Genomic DNA, 11845 nt, shown 5'->3' on the forward strand with positions numbered 1-11845 from the left:
ATTAATTCGATAGGACTTTAACAAAGTATCTACAACATCATGTCTACAAGCAAATATAGACAAAAGCTCCATTTGGGGGGGGGGGGGTTAAAGGATTCAAAAAAGAATCAATTATACAAAAATTGGGCTATAGTGAAGGAACCTTGCTTTTAAATACCTAAGGTACCTCTTTCATCAAAGAAACTGACAATGGACCAATCTGGTGGATAAAATTCTAAATAGGATGAGATGATGGACAGCAAAATTGCTAACTTATGCTGGCAGACTCCAATTGATTAAAGCTATGTATAGTTTTTGGCATACAAACATATTGGGCACAAATATTCACCCTTCCCAAAAAGATAATGAAATTGATCAATAGTCACGGCAGAATTTTCCTTTGGAATGGATCCATGGGCCCTTCAAAGAGAAAATTGGTTTCATGGGAGAAGGTATGTATGCCTAGAGTTGTAGGAGGTCTAAATATCCTAAATTTGTACAACTGGAATAAGGCTACAGTAGCAAAACAGTTATGGGTCATAGCATCCAAAGTAGTTAATCTGTGGATTAAATAGGTACACATATACTATATAAAAGGGGAACCTCTGGAAACATGCAACATACCCAGGAATGCAATCTGGGTAATCAGGAAAATATTTGAATCGAGAAGGACTATCATGCAAGCAGCAGAACTTCAGGGCAATCTACATACAAGGCTTAAAATGCTGACAATAGGGGCAAGGTTTTCCATTAAGAAATTGTACACTACTCAATTCCACAAATCCCAAAAGTTCCATGAAAGATTATTACTCTACAAACAAGCATCCACCCTAGACACAAGTTCATATTATGGCTAGCATTACTCTTCAGGTATGTTTTTCAAGGATGCTATGGAAATGCATGATCACCTATTCTTTGAGTGCCTCATTAAAAGGAATTTATGGTGCAGGATACTGGCATGTTTGGGCTTTATCAGAACCATTGTAGGGTGGCAACAGGAGGTAGATTGTATAATTAGCTAGGCAACAAAAAGGAGCCAAGGTGCTACATATGTTGTGCCTTTGCAATGGTGATCAATGGTATATTGTTAGGTTTTTTCAAAATGGTAACTACCAAATTGACAGAGTGTGCAAGGAAATAGTTATACACATTAACATCAAGGGCAAAAATTAGAATACATGGTACTCATAGCTACAACAACTAGCTCCAATACATTGAAGTCCTGTGAAGTGAAATAGGTAGCTAATACATGACGTTTTTTTTTTGTTTTGGAAAAATACATAAAAAAAAAACTAAACTTTGTAGCATAACTTACTTTAGCACTTAACTATACGGATGTTTAAATACCCTCCCCCCCTTAACATCTTTCAAGTGATTAAAACACCCCAAAAGAATAATGTCGCAGAGAGAGTGAGTGCACTCTCCTGAAAGTGCGTGAAAAAAGAGGGGAAAAACAATTTTTAGAGCCCTACGCATGGAATTTTTTTATTGGTCAATATATAACAAATTATTTAAATAGTTTTTTTATATATTAAATCTTGAAAATGTGTAAATTTTTTTATTAAGAGGTAAATGAAATTAGCAAGTCCCTTATAATATTTTAGTTTTCTTTTTATTTTGTTGTCTTCCTCAATACACATCGTTCTCCATTGAAACATATCATCCTCCATCTTCATCCCCACCTTTATCCACTATTTTGATTTCACTTGTCTTTTATTAATCCATAAAATTCAATATCAACGTCATTTTATTGACGTCGATTTCACACTATTATTGATGTCAATTTCGCAAATGTAAATTTTCTTAATTTTTGGGTGACCCATTTTGATTTCTAGACCATTCAAACATTTCTCATAAAACTTATATTTTTTTGGATCAACTTTCTTATGAAATCTTCATTTCTTATTTTAGTTGTCAAGAAAAAATTGGCTTTAAAAAAATTCATTCTCCAACAAGGTGAATTAATTGGGAGGGTTCAAAGAGGATAATGTGAATTTTCTTCTTTAAAGTGACTTAAAATATTGTTGAATGTGACAAAGAAGAAGAAAAAAGACAGAATTGAAGGTTGGAATAATGGTAAACAACGAGGAAGAAGAATAAGAGGGTAGGGTGGGGGTATGCATTTATAAATTAGTCAATTGATATAATTGATTTCAAAAGTGTTAAGAAAAATAGTGAATATGTAAAAGAAATAAAAATATTAATGATATGGTGCCTACATGGTTATGATGTGGCACTTACATGAATATGATGTGGCAGATGAGAGTGGTATTACAGTCTAAGGGTGGAAAAAATCACTTCGAAGATGTTAAGGGGGGTATTTAAACGTCCATGTAGTTTAAGTACTAAAGTAAGTTATTCGACCAAGTCCAGGGTTTTTTTATGTATTCTCTCTTTTGTTTTTTATTGTTTTCATGTAATAACAGTGACTCCTTAGGCATGCGTAGGAAGTTCTTTTTTTTTGACACCTGGTCAGCAAGTGTCTACAGCTGTAAATATTTCACTTTAAGAAATAAAAAAATTGTATTTACCAAAAAAAAAAAGAAATTGTTTTCACCAATGAGATCCTAACGCCTTGATTATCATATTCAAGTATTAATTTTTGGATTCAAACGTTATTTTTGGAATTGATTTTTGAGTTGATTGATCCATTTTTCAAAGGAAATGATGTTGTTTTATCAGTAAATGTATTATAACTACTTGATTTTTATTGAAGTATGGCTTTGGACATTGATCGGAAGGAGAAGCCTCAACTCTTGTAGTGACTAATTGATTGATTTAATGCAAGTGACATTTAAACCTTGTATTCTAGTAGCATTATTGTATTTCCCTCATTGTCTGTGTGCTAGGTTTAATAGGGATAAGGAGAAGGGTTTATTGTCCACTTGATAAATCTTAATGAATAAAAAGGGTTGGAAATAGAAAGTTTTTTGGGATGATCATAATTATGTGTATTACTTTGTCGTGATCCTTATTGATTGATGGATGGATGTTTGATAGCATGAATGTGGACTTGAATTGCATGAATTGATGTCTTTTTCGTGTAATGTGACATTGTTTGTGTGCATTGAACTTTGAACACCATAATGACACATGTGATGGTTATAATGCCGAGGTCATCTCTACCAAGTGTTGTGATGCCAAGGTCATTTCCAGCTAGTAATTTGATGTAAATCCAATGAGAATTTTTTATGGCTAGTGACATGATATAATGCCAATGGGAAATGGTTCTGGCGAGAGATTGATTATTGTGATTTGATGCATTTTGATGCTTATGTGTGACTAACTTGCTAATTGTGGTCGATACACGTGTTGTGTGTGATTGATCTACTTGACATTGAGGTTGACTTAAATGATTCGTATAGGTTGTTGGATTGTGACGGTTGGACAGTAATATTGATCCTTGTCAACTATGAATTGTAGAATTTTTAGGGTGAACTAATTTCTATATAGGTTGTAGTTTGAGGAGGTTCGGCTGGGATAAAAAGGGGTATTCGATTTCTAGCTAGTTTTTTTTGCTTATTAGGTTGCTTTTTGGGTATCTTGTTGTTGGTAATCACTCCATTCTTCCACACTTCTGTAGGTTTGAGCTAGGTACTGTGCGGTCGTCCTTCTTCTCCTACTCTCCGAGGATTATCAAAGAACTATTGAGAGGTAGATTCTTGCCATCCACACAGACCCTCTTTTCCTTTATATTATGTTTTTTTTTATTTGAGAAACAAATACATTGAGACTTTGTAATTATTTCAATTTCGTTCTTTTGTAAGAGACTTGTACACGTGACAACCAGATCTTGGGGTGTTAATAGAATGAATAAGTTTTTCCGCTTATATCGTGTTCTTTCCTTACCTTTCCGCATTTCTTTAATTTCATTGTGTTGAGGCTGACTTGTCTTGGTTGGAATAGACAAGTGTCATCGTGTCTATTTTTGGATCATGACAAGATGTTATAAGGCTTGTAAATCTCAAAGGGTCGTTGTTAGAATGTATTAATAAAAATAATACCTGCATTAATTTTGTGTATTATTAATGTCTTGTTTGGTACACTTTTTTATGTTAGGTATAACTAATGTTTCTATATGTGTATTAAGGTTTGTATTACTAATACCATATATTTTTAACTATTAGTAATTTTAGGGGATCTAATACATGCATTATCATGGTCAAAGACCCAATTACCACTCAAAACTTTTTTTTTACATCCTTTCTATCATAATTGCGAAGGATACCTTTGTATATAAGTATTTTTATGCAATGCATGTTATTTTTAATACACCAAACAAACAATGCATAAGAAATAAGCTATGTGTAATTAGTGCAAAAATAGTTTATACAAACATTACTAATGCATTGTATTTAGCATTATTTTTGTACACACTACCAAACGACCCCCCTAAATTGCTTGAGCTTTATGAAGAGTTTGATCAAAATCATATAAAGGTACGTCAAGGTTTTACCTTACATAAGTAAAGAATTTTTCATGCTAAATATTCGTGTTGATTTTACTTGTTCTACAATTAATCTTTCACAATTACTCTTCTTTAAGTATAGGATGCATTTGGACATTCTTTTAAGTTAGGGGTGGGCATAGTATGGTCTGTACGATACAATATTTGAAAATTTTGGTATCATAATTTTGGTATTCAATTTTTAAAATATTACATCATTACCATACCAATCTAATACGGTTTGGTTCAGTACATTGAAAAGCGCTTTTGGTATTCTATGGTTTAGTAAATCAACAATCGTAATTTGTTCAAATTTGAATAATATTTCTTTTCTTAACTTTGACTAATATAAATTTGTATAATAGAATATTATGACTTCGACAATTAGAAATGGTCTCAATTGTATTATACTAACAGATTAGACATATAGAAGTATATATGCAAAATAAAGTACAAACAACACCTTTTGTTAATCAATAACAATTCAAAGACATTTCAATCAAAATAGAGTAGTCAAAGTTTTAACTTATATAGATTTAGTTTATACTACTACTAGGTTACATATTTGCTACTATTTCAATAATCTATATATATTGTTTATGCAACTATATAATTTGGTTTGTTGTTTAGTATTTCAGTATATTGTTTATAAATAACAAATACCAAATATTAAAATGTATATTGTATACCACATACCACACCAAATACCATAATGTCAATGGTACTAAAAGTTTTGGTATGATATGATAATTCGGTATATACCATACCATGGTCATCCCTACTTAAAGTATATCTAAACTAATTAAAGAGAACTAAAAGTGTCTCAATTATCTCATACTGACACTTTATTTATGTAAGACATATTTTTTTAAAAAAAAATACAAGCAATTTCATTCGTTAATCAACTACACAAAAATATTGTAATACATACCAAAAATCATAATATTAAAATCATGATATTAAAATTTTGATTTCAATATGATAAAAGTCAATATGTATCGTATCGTGCAGACTATATCGACGAGTACTCCCTCTGAGCTATATGAAGTGGACAATAGTTAAATGTTGGCATCCACTTTACTTTTTTGGTTATTTCTAAACTATTCTTAGGAAATATAAGTAGTTAAGAATGTCATAAAAAAAGATTAATATGAAAAAAGTCCTAACAATTCTCTTGGACTTCAAAAGATGAATTGTTTTAAAAAGTAGTGTTTAAGTAAAAAATAAAAAGGAAATATTTTAAAATGTCAATATTTTAATATTTAATAGGACTAATTGTCAATACTTTCAATATTTAGTAAAACTATCAAAATTTTAGTTTATTATGTATCTTATTTAAGTTTTATTATTCATTTTAATTTAAAGAATATAATTGTTAAATAACAAAAAGGGAGAAATTTAGGGGCGAGAATTTTTTTAAAAAGGAACAATTACTTAAAAGTCTCATCAGTTACAAAAATTCAAAACTAAATATAAATTCAAAAAAAAAAAAGAGAACTCATCCCCCTTGTTCATCATATTTATAGTATCGATTTTCAAATTTTCATATATAATACTCAATTTCTGTTGAAATGAATTCGATTAAATCACTTTTTTTTTATATCTAACCATGGCTTCAATGGGTCATATTTTAGAGCCAAAAACAACTTTCATGAAGAAGAAAAAAAAAAGAGAAATTCGGAGAAGAATGCTGCAAAAATTGTATTCATATTAATTTTGGTTTGTCAATGTTTTTCTTTTACTCAACATTTATATTTTTATTAAGAACATTGTATTTTTTTTAGTAGTCATTCCATTAGGTATATCAAATTGATTTGCATTTCCTAAACATAGATGTATCCTATTTCTTTCATAGTCAATTTGTATTTTTTTAGAATATTTTATCAATCCTCAACAGACTGTATTATTTTCATTATGTATGCTATTCATTTTTTCAGAATCTTATATCTTTCTTTAATCATATTCATATGTAATGATTAGATTATATTGTGATACAATGAGTAATATTTTTGTAATTCATATAAAAGAAAAATATATTTGGCAGTTATGTAATATAATTTTGATCATTGTGATACAATTTTTAGCTTTAGCTATGAAAGTAAGATACCAATTTTAATTTAAATGGTAAAATGAGCACATAAAATTCAAAAATTGTTGATATACAATTATGTTGAAAACATAATAAAAAAGAAATACACACTTGTTTTCGTTGAAATTGAGATTGAAATACGAAATAAGAACAATAAATACTCACATCAATTCAAATACAAAATTGACTTTGTTAGTATGTCATTATGATGAACACAAAAAAAAATACAAACTTTTTTGAATACGAGAGTTAAATACAAAATGATCACAGTAAAATATGCAACATAATATGATATTCAATTTTTAATTTGAATGGTAAAGTGAGCACATAAAATATATAATTTGTTGGTATACAGTTATGATGAAAACATAATAAAAAAACAAATATAGACTTGTTATCATTGAAAATTGAGATTGAAATACAAAATGAGCACAATAAACATTTATTTCAATTGAAATACAAATGTGTGACTTTGTTGGTGTACCATTATAATGCATATAAAAAATAAAAAGTAGGACTTGTTTGTATATAAAGTGATATTAAAAAACAAAACAATCAAACTAAAGACAAAATTGTCGTTATTTGTGTTCTAAGTAGAAATTTGTGATATTGAAAAATAAAAAATTATTGATTAAGTTGGATAACTCTAGTAATTCTCTTAGATTCTTCCATTTGAGAGTGATTTAGAGTTTATCAAATCCTAACTGTGATTTCAACTACAGACAATAATTATAAATGATTTAAGCAAAAATAAAATCATAAAATAAATTTAAAAAAAGAATAAAGATGCATACCTTAACAAAAAGGATTGTGTGAATGTCTTCATAAAATATATTTTTTAATTTTTGGAAAAAAAAAAAGAAGAATAGAGAGAGGCAGGTTTTGAAATGGAGAAGAATTGGAAGATGAAAATATGTTTATGAAGAAAAGAAAAAAAAAAGAAAAAGATGAAAATATGAGAGAGAGAGAGATGTTCTCTTTATTTTAAACATATGATATAGGATTAATTGGAAAATGAGTAATTATGGTGAGATAAATAGGATGTAAATTAGGATACACAATCTTTTCTAAAATAATGAAATTTTGACATTTTTACTAATATTTATAAAGTATGAAGGTTTTGACTAATGAAGTTAGTTTTTTTACTAGTTTGCTATTTCCCAAAATAAAAAGTCAAACTTAAATGACTTTCAAGTCAAAAATTAAAAGTAAAAGGAACCTACTTGTGATTTTAACTTATTTTAAGTCATTTAAATTTATTTTAAGTTAGTTTAAACCTTGTCAAACACTTTCAAACTTATTTTTTAAAGATATTTTATATTTATCCAAACACTTTCATAAATTAAAAACTAACTTAAAAATAGATTTGACCAACTAAAGAGAGTACTATTTCTTTTTTGAGAAAATAACAATTTTGATCCCTGTATTATCCATGATTTCTATTTTAGTCTTTGTTTTACTTGATCATGCATAAATCTTCAATTATTTGAAGGATGTGATTGAACCTTACAGTTAACAAAAGTTAACTGTTTAACATATATAAAGGGTTTTAAATATATACAAGTAAAATAAAATAAAGTGTTAGTGTTCTTAGTTCTCAAAAATTATGCATATAAAATCCAAACTATAATTATATATTTAAAATATATGCACAAATATTTTTGTAATTCATATAAAAGAAAAATATATTTGGCAGTTATGTAATATAATTTTGATCATTGTGATACAATTTTTAGCTTTAGCTATGAAAGTAAGATACCAATTTTAATTTAAATGGTAAAATGAGCACATAAAATTCAAAAATTGTTGATATACAATTATGTTGAAAAAACAAAATAAAAAAGAAATACACACTTGTTTTCATTGAAATTGAGATTGAAATACGAAATAAGCACAATAAATACTCACATCAATTCAAATACAAAATTGACTTTGTTAGTATGTCATTATGATGAACACAAAAAAAAATACAAACTTTTTTGAATACGAGAGTTAAATACAAAATGATCACAGTAAAATATGCAACATAATATGATATTAAAATTTTAATTTGAATGGTAAAGTGAGCACATAAAATATATAATTTGTTGGTATACAGTTATGATGAAAACATAATAAAAAAACAAATATAGACTTGTTATCATTGAAAATTGAGATTGAAATACAAAATGAGCACAATAAACATTTATTTCAATTGAAATACAAATGTGTGACTTTGTTGGTGTACCATTATAATGCATATAAAAAATAAAAAGTAGGACTTGTTTGTATATAAAGTGATATTAAAAAACAAAACAATCAAACTAAAGACAAAATTGTCGTTATTTGTGTTCTAAGTAGAAATTTGTGATATTGAAAAATAAAAAATTATTGATTAAGTTGGATAACTCTAGTAATTCTCTTAGATTCTTCCATTGGAGAGTGATTTAGAGTTTATCAAATCCTAACTGTGATTTCAACTACAGACAATAATTATAAATGATTTAAGCAAAAATAAAATCATAAAATAAATTTAAAAAAAGAATAAAGATGCATACCTTAACAAAAAGGATTGTGTGAATGTCTTCATAAAATATATTTTTTAATTTTTGGAAAAAAAAAAAGAAGAAGAGAGAGAGGCAGGTTTTGAAATGGAGAAGAATTGGAAGATGAAAATATGTTTATGAAGAAAAGAAAAAAAAAAGAAAAAGATGAAAATATGAGAGAGAGAGATGTTCTCTTTATTTTAAACATATGATATAGGATTAATTGGAAAATGAGTAATTATGGTGAGATAAATAGGATGTAAATTAGGATACACAATCTTTTCTAAAATAATGAAATTTTGAAACATTTTTACTAATATTTATAAAGTATGAAGGTTTTGACTAATGAAGTTAGTTTTTTTACTAGTTTGCTATTTCCCAAAATAAAAAGTCAAACTTAAATGACTTTCAAGTCAAAAATAAAAAGTAAAAGGAACCTACTTGTGATTTTAACTTATTTTAAGTCATTTAAATTTATTTTAAGTTAGTTTAAACCTTGTCAAACACTTTCAAACTTATTTTTTAAAGATATTTTATATTTATCCAAACACTTTCATAAATTAAAAACTAACTTAAAAATAAATTTGACCAACTAAAGAGAGTACTATTTCTTTTTTGAGAAAATAACAATTTTGATCCCTGTATTATCCATGATTTCAATTTTAGTCTTTGTTTTACTTGATCATGCATAAATCTTCAATTATTTGAAGGATGTGATTGAACCTTACAGTTAACAAAAGTTAACTGTTTAACATATATAAAGGGTTTTAAATATATACAAGTAAAATAAAATAAAGTGTTAGTGTTCTTAGTTCTCAAAAATTATGCATATAAAATCCAAACTATAATTATATATTTAAAATATATGCACAAATATTTTTGTAATTCATATAAAAGAAAAATATATTTGGCAGTTATGTAATATAATTTTGTTCATTGTGATACAATTTTTAGCTTTAGCTATGAAAGTAAGATACCAATTTTAATTTAAATGGTAAAATGAGCACATAAAATTCAAAAATTGTTGATATACAATTATGTTGAAAACATAATAAAAAAGAAATACACACTTGTTTTCATTGAAATTGAGATTGAAATACGAAATAAGCACAATAAATACTCACATCAATTCAAATACAAAATTGACTTTGTTAGTATGTCATTATGATGAACACAAAAAAAAAATACAAATTTTTTTGAATACGAGAGTTAAATACAAAATGATCACAGTAAAATATGCAACATAATATGATATTCAATTTTTAATTTGAATGGTAAAGTGAGCACATAAAATATATAATTTGTTGGTATACAGTTATGATGAAAACATAATAAAAAAACAAATATAGACTTGTTATCATTGAAAATTGAGATTGAAATACAAAATGAGCACAATAAACATTTATTTCAATTGAAATACAAATGTGTGACTTTGTTGGTGTACCATTATAATGCATATAAAAAATAAAAAGTAGGACTTGTTTGTATATAAAGAGATATTAAAAAACAAAACAATCAAACTAAAGACAAAATTGTCGTTATTTGTGTTCTAAGTAGAAATTTGTGATATTGAAAAATAAAAAATTATTGATTAAGTTGGATAACTCTAGTAATTCTCTTAGATTCTTCCATTGGAGAGTGATTTAGAGTTTATCAAATCCTAACTGTGATTTCAACTACAGACAATAATTATAAATGATTTAAGCAAAAATAAAATCATAAAATAAATTTAAAAAAAGAATAAAGATGCATACCTTAACAAAAAGGATTGTGTGAATGTCTTCATAAAATATATTTTTTAATTTTTGGAAAAAAAAAAGAAGAAGAGAGAGAGGCAGGTTTTGAAATGGAGAAGAATTGGAAGATGAAAATATGTTTATGAAGAAAAGAAAAAAAAAAGAAAAAGATGAAAATATGAGAGAGAGAGATGTTCTCTTTATTTTAAACATATGATATAGGATTAATTGGAAAATGAGTAATTATGGTGAGATAAATAGGATGTAAATTAGGATACACAATCTTTTCTAAAATAATGAAATTTTGACATTTTTACTAATATTTATAAAGTATGAAGGTTTTGACTAATGAAGTTAGTTTTTTTACTAGTTTGCTATTTCCCAAAATAAAAAGTCAAACTTAAATGACTTTCAAGTCAAAAATTAAAAGTAAAAGGAACCTACTTGTGATTTTAACTTATTTTAAGTCATTTAAATTTATTTTAAGTTAGTTTAAACCTTGTCAAACACTTTCAAACTTATTTTTTAAAGATATTTTATATTTATCCAAACACTTTCATAAATTAAAAACTAACTTAAAAATAGATTTGACCAACTAAAGAGAGTACTATTTCTTTTTTGAGAAAATAACAATTTTGATCCCTGTATTATCCATGATTTCTATTTTAGTCTTTGTTTTACTTGATCATGCATAAATCTTCAATTATTTGAAGGATGTGATTGAACCTTACAGTTAACAAAAGTTAACTGTTTAACATATATAAAGGGTTTTAAATATATACAAGTAAAATAAAATAAAGTGTTAGTGTTCTTAGTTCTCAAAAATTATGCATATAAAATCCAAACTATAATTATATATTTAAAATATATGCACAAATATTTTTGTAATTCATATAAAAGAAAAATATATTTGGCAGTTATGTAATATAATTTTGATCATTGTGATACAATTTTTAGCTTTAGCTATGAAAGTAAGATACCAATTTTAATTTAAATGGTAAAATGAGCACATAAAATTCAAAAATTGTTGATATACAATTATGTTGAAAAAACAAAATAAAAAAGAAAT

The sequence above is a fragment of the Solanum lycopersicum genome, chromosome 4 (assembly GCF_036512215.1).
Source record: "Solanum lycopersicum chromosome 4, SLM_r2.1".
In the NCBI taxonomy this organism is placed as follows: domain Eukaryota; kingdom Viridiplantae; phylum Streptophyta; class Magnoliopsida; order Solanales; family Solanaceae; genus Solanum; species Solanum lycopersicum.